This window comes from Formica exsecta, unplaced genomic scaffold (assembly GCF_003651465.1).
Source record: "Formica exsecta isolate Colony F162 unplaced genomic scaffold, ASM365146v1 scaffold500, whole genome shotgun sequence".
Classification (NCBI taxonomy): domain Eukaryota; kingdom Metazoa; phylum Arthropoda; class Insecta; order Hymenoptera; family Formicidae; genus Formica; species Formica exsecta.
This window is the reverse complement of record NW_021852243.1, coordinates 631968-646937: the sequence shown is the minus strand read 5'-3', so window position 1 is coordinate 646937 and position 14970 is coordinate 631968. Positions and strand designations below refer to the sequence as shown.

Here is a 14970-nt window from a genome sequence, read left to right as displayed (position 1 = left end):
TATATATATATAAGAATTGAACATATTAATAGAATTATTGGACATATTAAAAAATTATTTTATATAGCTCAAAATGTGTGTGTGTTCATGAAGAGAGTCATCTATTTTTTTTAGAATAAAAAAGATATGTTTCAATCATTTTCAAATGCACCTGTCTCCATAAATACGTGCATCGAGAAAATAAGACGGTTGCAAATTATTTTGTTTTCCGGACTTTAACTTCGTTTTGCTCCTTTGATTTTCGGTCAGTCGTGTGAATGTGTGCCATCAGTGAAATTGTAATACCTTCCGACGTTACCAAGGGATTCGAAATGTTTGAGCTTAATGCGGGAGCTTAAAGCGCGCAAGTATATATGTACACCTGTGGTACATACACGTATATACGGACGTAGCGGCAAATACGTAACTCTGTCGACACTACCATCGACACCTTTACGAGCATTACGTGTGTTCGTTCGAACGGTGTGAGATGTTCATCACCGTACATGGTACTCACGTACGGAACCTATACAACAACACGAAGGTCCGAGCTTGATACTCACACAGGACCGTTTGATTGGGTGTATCGGGGGTAAGGTGATAACGATAACGGTTATCGTTATAGCCTATTCAGTATCTTTGACTACCAAGTGTTAAAGTATTCCGGGCGGCCGGGATCCCAGGATCGTTATTGCCCCAAGAGAAGTTGCTTCTTCTAACACGGTAACACGTGTTAGAATTCGTGATTGTACGGTCCATGAATACACCATACACAGTATTCCCGCGAAGATAATTCTATACGATTGCCGTCGTTAATTTTAATCTTGCACATTGTATTATATATTTGAGGATATCTCCAAATAACGTGTTGCATATATTTTTGTATATAGTTTGTAATGTATATAATTTGCTATTTTTTCTTTACTTTTTCTTTCCCTTTCTTTATTTTATTCTCTATCTAAAACTAAAATTAATTCTAAAGGTTTAATTGTACGCTCAAGTTTAGTTCTCGTTCCTATAATTCTCATGTGAAAATTCGCGTTTAAAGTTCAGTATTTTTCGTAAAACAAAAGTCCTCGACCGAGACTTCAACTGAGATAACCGAGCGAGATAAACTGACAATTCCGGGTTCGTATTTTAGGTTGAGAGGTCGCGTTTCATCCCTCCGCGATTTAGTTGGCTTCCCAAAGCCCCGTGACGGGATTTTCCCGTATTACGAGATGCAGGTTTATTTAAGCTAGTTAGGCGATTAGACCGACGAACCCTTTGACCCACGTTTAATTTGAATTCTTATGGATCTTTAATCGCGGATCTAATCGATCCCGCGTTCACGACTCAGGCTTCACTCTTTGCGCATTAAATTTTACAATTTACTTTTTAACTATTTTTTTTTTAACGTTCGATTTTTAATTAATTATCTCTTAAAATCGTTTTAAATCGCGCAGACATTTAACTCAATTTACAAAGTTATTCAAAGAAATGATCTTTCCGTCAACTTTTAAATATGTCTGAAGAAAAATCATATTTGCAACATAATACAATATACCGCACGTTTCGCGCACGTATTAATGAATTTGCCATAACATAGAACTATTCGTACATGTCCTGAGGTAAGTCTCCAAGGTAACATAAATACTTGACGCGGACAAATGTATTGATGCATTTTTCACATTGTTCATACCTTCGTCGTCAACAAGATCGCGTTGTCTCCTACATCTTTAAAGAACTTACTGGAAACAAGCCACCACAGCAGCTCGCGTTGGCGCCTGCCACGTTCGCGAAAGTCTCCGTCTGTGGCAAGATCTGCGAGATCGAGTATCCTTGGAGATTGGCCGCTTTGTTCGAATGGCCGAGGAACCACCACTGCCCTCCGCCTTTTCTTCTCGCACAGCATCCCGTTCTCGTCTCTCCTCTTCCACTTGTCTCTTTAAACTGTCTTCTGCTAAAGTCACGACTTGTCCCCGAAGAGATATTGGAGTAGTGACATGGTCTCGGGTCGTCGGGGCGTGATCTACCGTCTCGCCAGTGCTACATCTAACTACTTGACGCAGTCGTGGCATTCGGACGAAATTCCGAAAGCGAGTTGCACGAAGAAGTAAATATACCATGCTAACAGTGTAGAATTGTAAAAAAAAGAACGAAGTATTCTAAAAATACTTCAAAATTATTATAATCTTATATATATTCTTTAAATGATTTTTTGCATTTTAATTTATATATCACTACTGTTATCGTTATTATTAAAGAATAAAAAGTAATGAATGATGCAACTTTCTCGCTCTTATTGTGAAAAACTATCAAAAAGGAAAGACTTGACCATGAATTTATTTTCCGGAAATAGAGCGTTAAAAAAAACTAGCTGACTTAGAGTCAACTAATTGGAAGGCCGCGATTCTGTTGCCTCAATTCCACGAGCGGACGAAAATAAATGTTACGGCAGGAGTTGGGTAAATAGGGTAAAAGTAGCAGAAAGATATTGAACTGGCCAGGCTACTTCGCGGAGCCGAAGTCCGCGGAAATTGCTTGAAATGAAAGAAGGCCAACGATATCAAGTTATTTCGTACCACATTCAACCTGTCAAATAGTTCGAGAGATCTCTTTACTAGAACCGCGTATCTCGTGGCCTCGAAATGGCAAAAACTCACACGACTGAAAGATCATTTCACTTTACAGTTTGATACTTAATACATAGTTTCAAAATATATATATATACATATAAAACGCATTTTATAGCAATGTATATCAATCACGGAATGTTCCTCTTTTCTTTCAGATGAAAACGGCAAATATATATTCGTGAAAAGTCAATCGAGATAAAAAGATTCTCTTTAATTTTAATATTACGTATGTACATGCAAAAATCTTAGAGTTACTAAAAATTAATATTATTTTACGATATCGCAAAAAATGCAGTACATTTTGAGAATGAGAGGAGTTGGTATAATTTTTCCCTTTTAATCTATCTGCTGAGACAATTAAAGGCTATATATTATATATTAATTTATTTTTAAGAAATACATACACACTAGATATATATTTTCCATCGTTCTCAAAATACTGCAATATTGTTGGAAGATTCTTCGACACTCAACGTCATTTCTTCCGGCCAGATATTGCTCCGTGTTTCTCGTTTCCAGACATTCAATGATTTCAATCCCAGTACGAGTGCAGTCCATTTAAAGAAAATCGGTCAAGCAAAAGTGCCGATATCTTCAATGTCGGCATCAAGATTTTTTTTGTTTATCTTTTATATATATTTATATTTTCTCGCAAAAATATCTTTGTGTTGTCTATTCCGAACGTGCAACGCGCAATGTAAGAATGAGAATATTATCTAAAGATTATTAAATACGCGTATTTTGACAAGAAGATGACATCGAGAGCAACGTGGCATCATTGACAAACTTGAAATAGACATCGCAGTACTATGTCACGTGCGCGTAATGTCATTATGTTTCATGCAAAATATATAACGGTGCATGCAACTAAGACCGCAACGAAATAATGCTAATTTATTCGGTGTACATATTTGATGGGAGAAAGGAGAGAAAGGGCACGTGTATAACCCGAGATGTCTTATCCTTTCAAGGATGCGAAATTAGATAATTCCATATTTCGATACGCAACTGCAAGACATTCGATCTCATCAACTCGATCGTCAGTTTATTCCATTAGTTTCCAAATGTAGGTTTAAGACGATTAAGAAAAGAAAATAAAATAATTATTTAAGTATTTATATTTATAAATATTTAATATAAATTATTAATTATTTAAATAAGTATTTAACTTATTATTTTTAACAATTATTTTGATGATAATTTAAAAAGATTTTGAAAACGCAAAAGCTTTTTAGTTTGGTAGTTGAAGAATGTGAATCATTCATTTACGCGATTGCTTCTCTTACGCTTTATGAATCCCAGATATATCCGTCACGAAGCGTGTCGAGGACGTAAAATTAACATGTGCGAGGCGAAAAATGCGCGGTTGAAACGGGTTGAAATTCCCGTGAATGATTCAAGAGCGGGTGAGATCTACCGTATATGTGTGCGCGCTTCATAGCACACCCTTATAATGCAACCCATGTATCGTAATTTATAATAACGTGTGGTTTATATAAGGGAAATAAAGAGAGAGAGAGAGAGAGAGAGAATAGACACGTTGACATTATTATAAGCAGCAACGTTATTCTGATGCACGACATTCACACAAGCTCTAAAATATACGCTTCGCGATGCACACGTGCGTCGTCGACGTCGTCGTGGATCCATTTGTGCGAACGTAAATGCACGGTTTGCGAGGGTCGCTACGAGATTGCAATCCATTCATGTGTACTCTCTCGAATTATAATACACATATATACATTACACATTACACACTTAAATAGCAACGACGCTTCTCCGCTATATATTGGTCCACGCACACGCATTGCGTGCATCTGCAATTTTTTTACGTATAAAACTCTTCTCAATATTGTCATTTACTAACGAATAATTATATCACAAATAATATGGGCGATATATGTGCTTGTAACATTTTTCGCGATGATAAGTACATGTAAAGTCATTTTCTTCGCTGATGTTTTGCTTCTTCGTTTTTTGTCGATCGGGAGACTCCGCCTTTAAAGCACTCATACGATTCGAAAGCCGGTTATTATTAAATTCTTTCGAGTCATAGGAACTAGAAGTACTAACATCTGTCGCGATTCACATAATATTTTGGCATCAAATATTACAAATCAGATATATATATATATATATATATATATGCGTGTGACATATAAAGAAATTATATATTATAATTAATTGTATTTTTGAATTAATTGAAATTGAGTAATAGATCTTAAAAAAATGAATTATGTATTATCTATTAAAGCTGAATGCACACTATATGTAACGTCAAGGTAACGTCAAATATTCTTATACATATAAGCTTTAAATATCGGCTTCTGTCATGATCGATGTGTATTAGTCCAATTGGAAGCCATATAAGAATACTTGACATTACGTTGACATCACAGTAACGTGTTATGCATATAGTGTACATTCAACTTAATAAAAATTCGGATATATTATTATTAAAATCCAGTTATTTATTTTATGATGTATCTTGATTGTAAACAAAGTTACGTGATTTGTCGCGCATGAATTTATGAGATAGATTCCGGTTTTAGATTCCTTCTCCCCCGGAACAAATTTATAGAAAGATAGAAAGAGATTATATATTATCTACACATTTCGCATACAAAATTTAAGAAGCGCATCATTTTATATATAAGCATCACGGAGAGAAGATATAGACGCGATAGAGGGGTAAGGAGTATCGAAGAATCGAGGCGATTACGAGAAGGATCGAAAAGACGTAATACAAGGATAAAAAAAAAGAGGATAAAGAGAGAGGAAAAAAGGATGAAAGCTCTTTAACCAGAGTGCTCTGAACGACAGGTGAGTTCTTTGGTAAAGGTAGAGAGGCTACGATTTCTCGAGAGGAGAGGAATGAAGGGAGAGAAAGAGAGATGGAGAGAAGGAACGTCGTTTGTGGCGGAGACCGAGAGAGATGAGACAGAGACGAGAAGTATGCGACGATGTGTGACGAAGGAAGGCACGAAGATACACGAGCGCAGAGTCAGCGCTCGGAGCTCGGGAGTGCGTGGTGGTGGGGAGGTAAGCGTCGGCAGAGTGGGGGAATCGGAGAGGGGTTAGGAAGAGAAGGGGACGAACACGCCGGCGCCTCAGTATCGCGGTGTCTATCAAGGTGTTTGTTTCGCGGCTAAATTCCGACCTCGGAGACAAAAGACTTTTTCCGTTTTAGCTCGGCCATCCTTTTTCGGGAAGTTCGTGCATAGAAAGAGAGAGAGAAGGAGAACGCCATTTCGATCGTTCGCGTTCATCCTCTCTCTCGTTTTCGCGATGTCGCGTCGTTTTTACGACGAGCAAGGCTAGCCAACCGCGACTTCGGCGGAAGCCGCGACCGGCCGTCTTTCTCTCTCTCTCTCTCTCTCTCTCGCGCGCGCGCGCGTTCGACGGAGAGGGACGATATCGGGACTGTACCAGCTGTGTGACGCGGTCGGGGCGAGTGTATGCGTGCTGTGTTCTCTCGTTTGTATCTTCTTGTTTTGTGCGCGGCTCGCGAATCGAGTTTTGCTTTCGCGCTCGCCGGTTTCTCGTTTCCCTCTTGTGTGCACCGATGTTTTCTCTCCCGTGGCCCCGTTAACGCGAGGGAACAAAGGGAAACGAGACGAGCGAGACCAACAGCGGACAAAAGGGAGAAGAGAACTACGTACATAGAGACGTCGTATCGATCGAGAGCCGAAGCTAACTTCACGTGAGTCGATGAGTTTTGTATTACTGCGAATAAAGAAATCAATCACATCAATGTCTTCCCGTGACGCGGACGAAGGAGGAGACGTGGATGTGCTCGTCCATTCCTCTCTGTCGTCCGGTCATTACGTCAGCTCCGTTAACGGAAAATTATTAGAACGAATCTCGCACGTGTGCTTGAGGTAATATAATCGAAATAATGCTCGAGGAAATAGCCGCGATTATTCGCAAACGATTATTCAATCACTTTCGTCCGCGACTGTGTTTACATTCCAAAATCAAGCCTTGATGTTTACATTCCAAACTAACTTACGATCATACAGCTCGCTGCCTGCTCGCTGCCTGCTTGCTGTCTGTTTAATTTTTTTAGGGGAGGGCGACGCGCTGTATGCTTGATACTATGTTTGAAATGCGATAAAACATTTTTATTATTATCGGATAATAATAATCTTTCGATATATGCAATGCGTTGTATATCTCAATATTTCTATTTCTAGACGCTTGCTATTTTCGAGAGATAATCGTATCTCACTCTCGTAACTGGTGAATCTAATTTTATACTGTTTTTTTTGTTTAAAACAAACAATACAAGTTTAGTATATGTATTATTAATATCGACGAAAGTATGTTGGTATTTTATGTAGATCACAAAACTTCGTAAATGTGCAACTTACATAATATAAATGTACTTACTTTATTAAAAAGCTTATTTTGCAATTATTTAAATTGATAACAAATTTTCTAATATTGTTAAATGATATGATGTTTGAAAGAATTTCATTAATTCTCGAGCATTATTTCAGCATTAAAAGAATGTGGGTGTAGACAATATTATCAATTATATTATAAACTATATATGATAAATGATTCATAACAATAGAAAAATTATTATAAAAAAATATTTTTTACATACACATACTACAAAATATAAAGATGATTATATAATGTAATATAAATATTATTACAGTTATCGTAAACTCATCAATTGTTTATTAATTTACTAACTTTATTGAAAAGAGTTTATATAAATTGATATATTTGTTTAATGATATAGAAATTTATAATGGGTGCTTTCCATTTAATGACTCAAGTCGACACAAGCATCATTCTATCTTTGTTGTGCAACTTACATAATATAAATGTACTTACTTTATTAAAAAGCTTATTTTGCAATTATTTAAATTGATAACAAATTTTCTAATATTGTTAAATGATATGATGTTTGAAAGAATTTCATTAATTCTCGAGCATTATTTCAGCATTAAAAGAATGTGGGTGTAGACAATATTATCAATTATATTATAAACTATATATGATAAATGATTCATAACAATAGAAAAATTATTATAAAAAAATATTTTTTACATACACATACTACAAAATATAAAGATGATTATATAATGTAATATAAATATTATTACAGTTATCGTAAACTCATCAATTGTTTATTAATTTACTAACTTTATTGAAAAGAGTTTATATAAATTGATATATTTGTTTAATGATATAGAAATTTATAATGGGTGCTTTCCATTTAATGACTCAAGTCGACACAAGCATCATTCTATCTTTGTTGTTCACTGGTATTGAAAGAAGATAGAATGATACTTGTGTCGACTTGTATCACTAAATGGAAAGCACCCAATATATTATATCCTCTTTCAACAATATATTGAAATTATTTAGAGGATAATTAATCGCATAAATTTTATTGCAATTGTATAAGAAATGCATATAAAATTATGATTCGTTAAAAAAAATATCGATATACGTCGATAGTCAGATATCAGATTTAAGAATATCATATTGTAATTATAATAAGAGAAATTATAGTAATAGAATAACAGTAAATAGAGGAAACCATTCGAGGATTATTAAATAAAAGAAATGTTTGTGTATGTGACGGGCAGATATTCCATATCTGTCTCGCTTTCTCTTTATCGGATTACTTTTTAACAAGTTCTTTGATTAAAATTTCAAGTTGGATTTTCTCTCAATAAAAATATCGAGGCATAAAATTCCGATGAAATTTTACGCACATACGTTCGGAATTTTCTCGCGAACACACATTCTCCGTATTCTCCTTCGTATTATCGTTATTAACGGTTATAACATTTGTGCCGGACGAATTTGCACGTGCTTCTCATTCGCGAAAGCCGCCGGTGATATATATCTTCCAGAGCGATGAAGATTATGCTGCACGACGGGGCGTACCGTCGCTAATTAGACATGCGCCCTCGAACTCACGTCTCTGCATAATATCTCCGTGCTTTTATTGCACGTGAGGTCTAATTAAGGTAGCGAAACAAAAGCCACGGTCGATGGTAATGAAGGGATACTCGCCTAGACATGTTTCGATTCAAGCGGCTACGGATATCTTTATTCCTTTGATATCCAACCGAACTCATTCATCCGATATCTCACAAGTAGTTTTGCAATTCGATATTTTATCAAGTACTGTGCCTTTATAATATCTACTTGTTTTACAGCTTAACGGAACGAAATTGTCAACGCCTCTTTTTATTCAGTTTATGCGTTTTAGATCGTAGATAAAATATCGATGAAAAAAAAAAATATACTTTACGCGTTCAATGCTTTATTTTGATTCGAGACACTTTACTGTCGACAATATTCGACATTCGAATGATGACATCACTTGTTTGAAGGGTCGGTCGATCAATACTAGCGAGTCGCAGGTTAGGTGCAACTTTCTACATTGCATTTCTATTCTCTTGATCAATCAACGGAATCAATGCTTTCGACATGTATCGCGTTTAGTAAACTGGTATCGGCGGATATTTATTTAGTAAAATTCTGCAGGCTCGAAACGTTGCGAGATAAGATCAAAAAGCTTTTCGAAATTATTTTAATAACTTCTGTAAATGTAATATTTAATCTCAGTAAATGTAATCTCTTTTAAATTTATTTTATATAATAGTGAAAAATTTCCTGGATACAATTTTTACATTTTTCTAAAAACATTTAGAAAAGGAAAATCAAAATAGCTTAAATTAATTAATATTTTACAACTGCACGCATAGTTTGTTATTTCAAAGACTTGGTTCAAGATAGAATAGCTTTGTTACGAGTCTTTGTTACGATTTTTTGCATTTCATATCTGCTGCAGACAGCATGATATTGAAACAAAAGTCAGCGAAATTAAAAGTAAAAGCAACGTTACGTTTCCAGAGAGATAAGCGTCAAATAGATGCTGTAAAAAAGGAACGTGCTTCTTTATCAACCGGTGAATAAAACTATTTTTAAATACGTATTTATCAAAACGTGCTTTAACTTACAATTTTTTAGCTGCCGTGTGTTTTCCTGATAACATTTTTTTGTGAAAGTAAAATGAAAAATAAAAAGGAACGAATATGGAAATCGATTTAAAAGGATGTTTTTTTTTTTTCTTGAACTTTCCAGAGTTCTGGTTTACGGAATTGTTCTTTTATATTTATATTTACAAAGTAATTAAAATAATGTAGAATATAAAAAAGACATTTTTAGAAAAATTTGATTTACATTAAAGATTGCCGAAAACATTTCTTTTTTCTTTTAGTATTTATCGTTTCACTATCTTCAATAAAATGCATAATGTATTTTGAAACGATATAATGAAACAATCAGAAATTTATTATTTAACGACTGCAGCTCATGATATTGTGAATTTCCGGGAAAGTGGGGCATCATTCTCATCTTTGTTTAAAAGGAAAAAAAAAGGAGAAAGTTATATGAAAAGTGCAAAGTACCACGCATTACTCTTTGCGCAGATGGTACATTCACACAGTATTTCATCTGGGAACGTAACAGACGCATTCAACATTAATTCTCTCAACATTCTCCATTAAACTTGCGAATAGCCCAAGCAAGTTTGCTATCTTAACAGAACTTTTAATGAAATCTTCTAACGTAAAACGCGTTTATATTCTCAGCGAAATAATCGCGTATTGCACGAAGGGTGGTAAACACTTGAGGGTATTTTGCGTCGCGAAATATCACGTAACACCGTAAATGCATCCTACATTACATTAAATTTTATACGGTGAGAATAATGCCTTAATGCAATTCGCAATCATCCTCGATATCTGAATTATGCGATAGAGTTGAAAAATTTGATCGGTTCGATTTGGTGGATCGAGATATCATCTTTATCGCGCATCGATCGACGGTGAAAATTAATCCCGACATTTGAAAAGTTGAATAGCAAGTTTCGAATATAAATCTCGTACTTTTGGCGCACAGTCCTCCTCGTCGTATTTTCAAACGCAGATATAACTTATGGACATTAGTCATTGATATAATCGATCTCGGCGGTGCGGTAACTAATCTCGCGTGACGTACCACGACCGTCGACCGTAACGTAAATTTATCGTTAGCTAATTAGCCATTCCGTCGTTCATTCTCCCCCTCCGTTGCACCCGGATAGAATTTCTGTGTTAATTCGATGCATCGGCGAATGCCTCCCACGAATTTGCCGGTTCGTATTTCCAGGAGACCGATCTGTCCATCGCGCGAAACCATGATATTTCATTGCAAGTACCATTTCATGAAAACATGATGTACCTCAATCGCGAATCTAAACGCGAACGAGAATTTATTTGTGTTTAGAAAATTAATGCGTAATATAAAGTAGATTTTATTTTAGAAATGTGTTTAACCTAGAATTTACGAGAGCGATTCCGTAGGTAAATTTCGTAGTTATGGAAAAAGTTAACGTAACGAGCTTCTCCTCGGGTCCATCCCGAGTTGGGATTTGGCCTTTGTTACGGAAAGCCCTTTATAGCGCCCGCGCGCGGATAGTGTTTCTCAATTCATAATAGTCGGAGGATGTAGCTCCTCGTGTATTCCGCGGTGCTGACCCATACCCTAGGGTGCTACCACCAGAGTTGCAAGACAGGTAGTGACGTCATCGACCCAGCTGCTTCTCTCTTTTGTGCTCGTCTTTCCTCTCTACAAGATGTTCGCCGCGTCTGTAGCGAGTGTAATAGCTCCAAGTTCATTAAACGTAATACGTGAACGTGCACATGTTAGCGAAATATTATTCCAAAGAGGAGAAAAATGGAGAATCATATGTATGTGTGTGTAGAAAAGAATATATGATTTATTTATATATATATTATATATATCATATATAAGTTATATCAGTTATTAAACATCAGTTATTAAACTGATATATATCAGTTATTAAACATCAAAATTATATTCAGACGAATCATCGAAAGCAAAAAAACACTTTATCAATAAAAAAAGAAACAAAAAATGAGACAAATATAATTTGAGAACTTTTATATTATATTTATATATTTGGATATTAATCTTTTCTTCTATGCTCTCTCTCCTCTCTCTTTCTCTCTTTCTCTCTCTCTCTCTCTCTCTCTCTCTCTCTCTCTCTCTTTTACAAAAATAAAAATAAAAACACTACTTTATACTAGATATATTTTATTATTAAACATCAAAATTATATTCAGACGAATCATCGAAAGCAAAAAAACACTTTATCAATAAAAAAAGAAACAAAAAATGAGACAAATATAATTTGAGAACTTTTATATTATATTTATATATTTGGATATTAATCTTTTCTTCTATGCTCTCTCTCCTCTCTCTCTCTCTCTTTCTCTCTCTCTCTCTCTCTCTCTCTCTCTCTCTCTCTCTCTTGCAAAAATAAAAATTGAAAAACTACTTTATACTAGTATGATATATATATTTTATTCGAATATTTAATTGCAAGAATCTCTCTCTCCCTCTTATAATATAATTCTCTAATATATATTTATAAAGTATTTTTAATAAGAATTTTATATTAACTTATTTTATGTGTGTATGGTCATTAAAATCGAAATATATTCTTTTTTGAATTTTAATTTGGTAAACCATCGGTGCCATCTGTACAAGCCAGTTTCCGAAACTATACGTTTTACACTGAACAAGTTTGATACGCGCGTGAAAATACGTTTATGCAATAAGAAACATGGGATGGTCGTGAGCGAAATTTACCATGCAACCACCTATTTGTGGTGAGTGGTACGTAACTTTGGTATAACTATTAGTAAGGAAGTATACATAAATTAGATTGCCGTTCCTCAAGTTTAAACATCACCGAAACTTCGTAATTTACAAACATTTTGAGGTTCTGAAGTACTCTGGAAAATTTACAATATCGATCGGTCCAGCAGATTTATGACGTGATGTACATTAAGGATACCGAAATTTAAATTTTTTTTCTAGAGAATTAAAACTTGGAAAGTAAAGAATTACTTTTAACGTAGATTTCTCGAAGTAACGAGGAAGAAAGATTTGTTCCAAATTAGAGAAGCAGCATCTTTATTAGCGCATCATTCTTTGGTATCGAAAATAAAAGAGATTTATTGAATACTTATGATGTTAATTTATTTTAATATTTGACGACTTTGGGGCTTCATAATGCGACCTGAGACATGTAGATGAAATGGGCCGATTTGTGTCCGCATGTACAGAGAGATACTCGCATCGCGCGATACGATTATTAACGCGGCCTCGCTCGCCCTTATCTCGGCAGTGCACTCGCGGTCGTTGCGTTCTGTATTCGTCATTGCATGTGTCGTACAGGTATAAGTACGAAGATAGTTGTCGCAGTCTCGGCTTCCTAGCGAATTTCCTTCCGGCGGTAGGCAGGCAGCTGCTGCTGCTGCTGCTGCACCGCACAGGGACGTATATAAGGTAGCTCTCTCTTGACGTCATTGACCCAGCTACTCGTCCCTTATGCACGTCTTTCCGCAAGAGATATCGCGTGTGCCGCGCGTACCGACACGTAAGGCACGATATGCAAATTGCGCGTACGTATGAAGTTATTACCCGTGCATCGAGATTGTCACGCTTTATATCCTGCGCGCTACATAGCGAGGATAAATGCGATATTTTGGAGCAGATTTGTAATGCATTTGCGCTTCCTAGTTTAGCGCGAGAACATTTCTTTATATATATATATATATATTTTTTTTTTCTCTCATAAATTGAAAAATTATCTCGCTTTTGCCATCTCTTTTTGCGACTCTCCGGGATTTTTAAGATACGTAATTGCATTAACGCGCAATTTGCAATCTACGCAGAACATTAAGCTTGCAGGAAAGCTGCTCGTAGGTGTATCGATTTATCGAGAAGCAGAGACCATTTACGATATAACGATTACGGATGGTTCGCGATAAAATGTTTACGATCTTATCGCGCGTCAGTGATCGGCGTGAAAAATAACTGTTGGTTCTAAACCTGTCAATACTAAAAGTTACGTGGCACATAGATAAAACGCCAGCGTGATATCGGATCTGTTATACGTTAAAGCATTGAGCAATTCTCGCAATATTTATCTCAACTTCCTCAATCAATGGAAATTTATCCGATACTTTTTTTTTTTTAAACGTTTGTGCAGATAGCTTACTTTTAATTCGACGATGTCCAAATTTATGCGTTTTACATTATACTAGAAAGCCATCTTGTTTCTCTCCATAACGGAAAATTAACTAAATAAATATATATCTATTTTATTTATTTATCGATTTACTCGATTTTAATTTTATTTATCGATTTGTTTTTCGTATGGCTACGCTAAAATTAAACTTAAGCTGGCCCAAATGGTTTTTAACGAAACGCAACACATTAGTAACGAAACAACACACACTTTCTGTTTTCATCGATTGTGCTAAAATGGCTGTGCCAGCTTAATAAATGTCTTTAGCCATGTTTAACGATTGCGATGGTATAGGGTACAGTATGGCGGTTTGTTCCATTCGGAGAGAATATAATGCTTTAGTACGCGAATGGGCAAACGTGCGCGGTATCGGTTCGTGGTTGGACCGCGCCCTGGAATGTGCGCGAATTTAATATTGGCACGCGTTGATATAACGTATGGGCTATATACACCAGATGGAAGCCTTGCTAAAGCCACTTTGTACCGGCTGAAATTATGCCGACGATATGCTTCTTTCCAGAACGCGAGTTTCGTCGCGATTCGCGTCGAATTTTTCATCACGGATATTTCAGCAAGTTAATTTAAAAAAAAAAAAAAAAAAAAACTTACCAAATGTCTAAATAAAATTATATTTTAAGAATTTTGAAGGTTAAACAAAAATATTTTTAAATATCTTTTCCGTAGAATTTACGCTCGAGAGAAAGTCTGCGAAACCGGAGATATTGTACGTATCTCTCACGTACAGTTACTACGGCTTAATTGATTTTCTTCCTTTTGCTCGTCGAATTAGCTTGGTACCGGTAGATTCGAGAATAATCTCGCAGATAGAATCGTGCACCTTGCAGATTGCTGGATCGAATCGTATTTTTCCCTGGATTAATGTGGTAATTAAACACGCGTAATTAAACATGCGCGCGTATAGATACTTAAATAGATACACTCGTATCTCATTCCGTAGAGGTACATTCATTTTTCAGTATCGCGATATTAGTTTCTCGTGTTTTTCTACTGCGTTTTCGACTGCATAAATATCGGGATTTTATGAAGGATATATTATCATCAAATTGATGTCATGCACAATCTAATCTAACGAGCATATGTGAACATGCGTGTCTTTACGCAGCATGCGATAGGGAGAAAATATTATCTAATTTATCATGTCGTTATCCTGGTTTTGTCTTGTGTCCACGAATTTTTTTTCCATCCATGCTTTCTCGAAGAACGGGAGGGGGG

The 14970-nt window shown here is 35.7% G+C and overlaps 1 protein-coding gene across 4 annotated transcripts in view; it reads left to right on the top strand.

The window, feature by feature from the left end:
* The window catches only part of LOC115241598 (ankyrin repeat domain-containing protein 50), a 91994-nt gene that overhangs the window by 27540 nt on the left and 49484 nt on the right, over nucleotides 1–14970 (top strand). For 3 of the 4 annotated variants that reach the window (XM_029817426.1, XM_029817427.1, XM_029817424.1), the window contains exon 1: nucleotides 5717–6300. The exons of the other annotated variant lie outside the window; for it this stretch is intronic. The gene's annotated coding sequence lies outside the window, so the exon portion shown is untranslated. Of the gene's footprint in view, nucleotides 1–5716; nucleotides 6301–14970 lie in introns of those variants that run through there. 4 annotated transcript variants of the gene reach the window in all.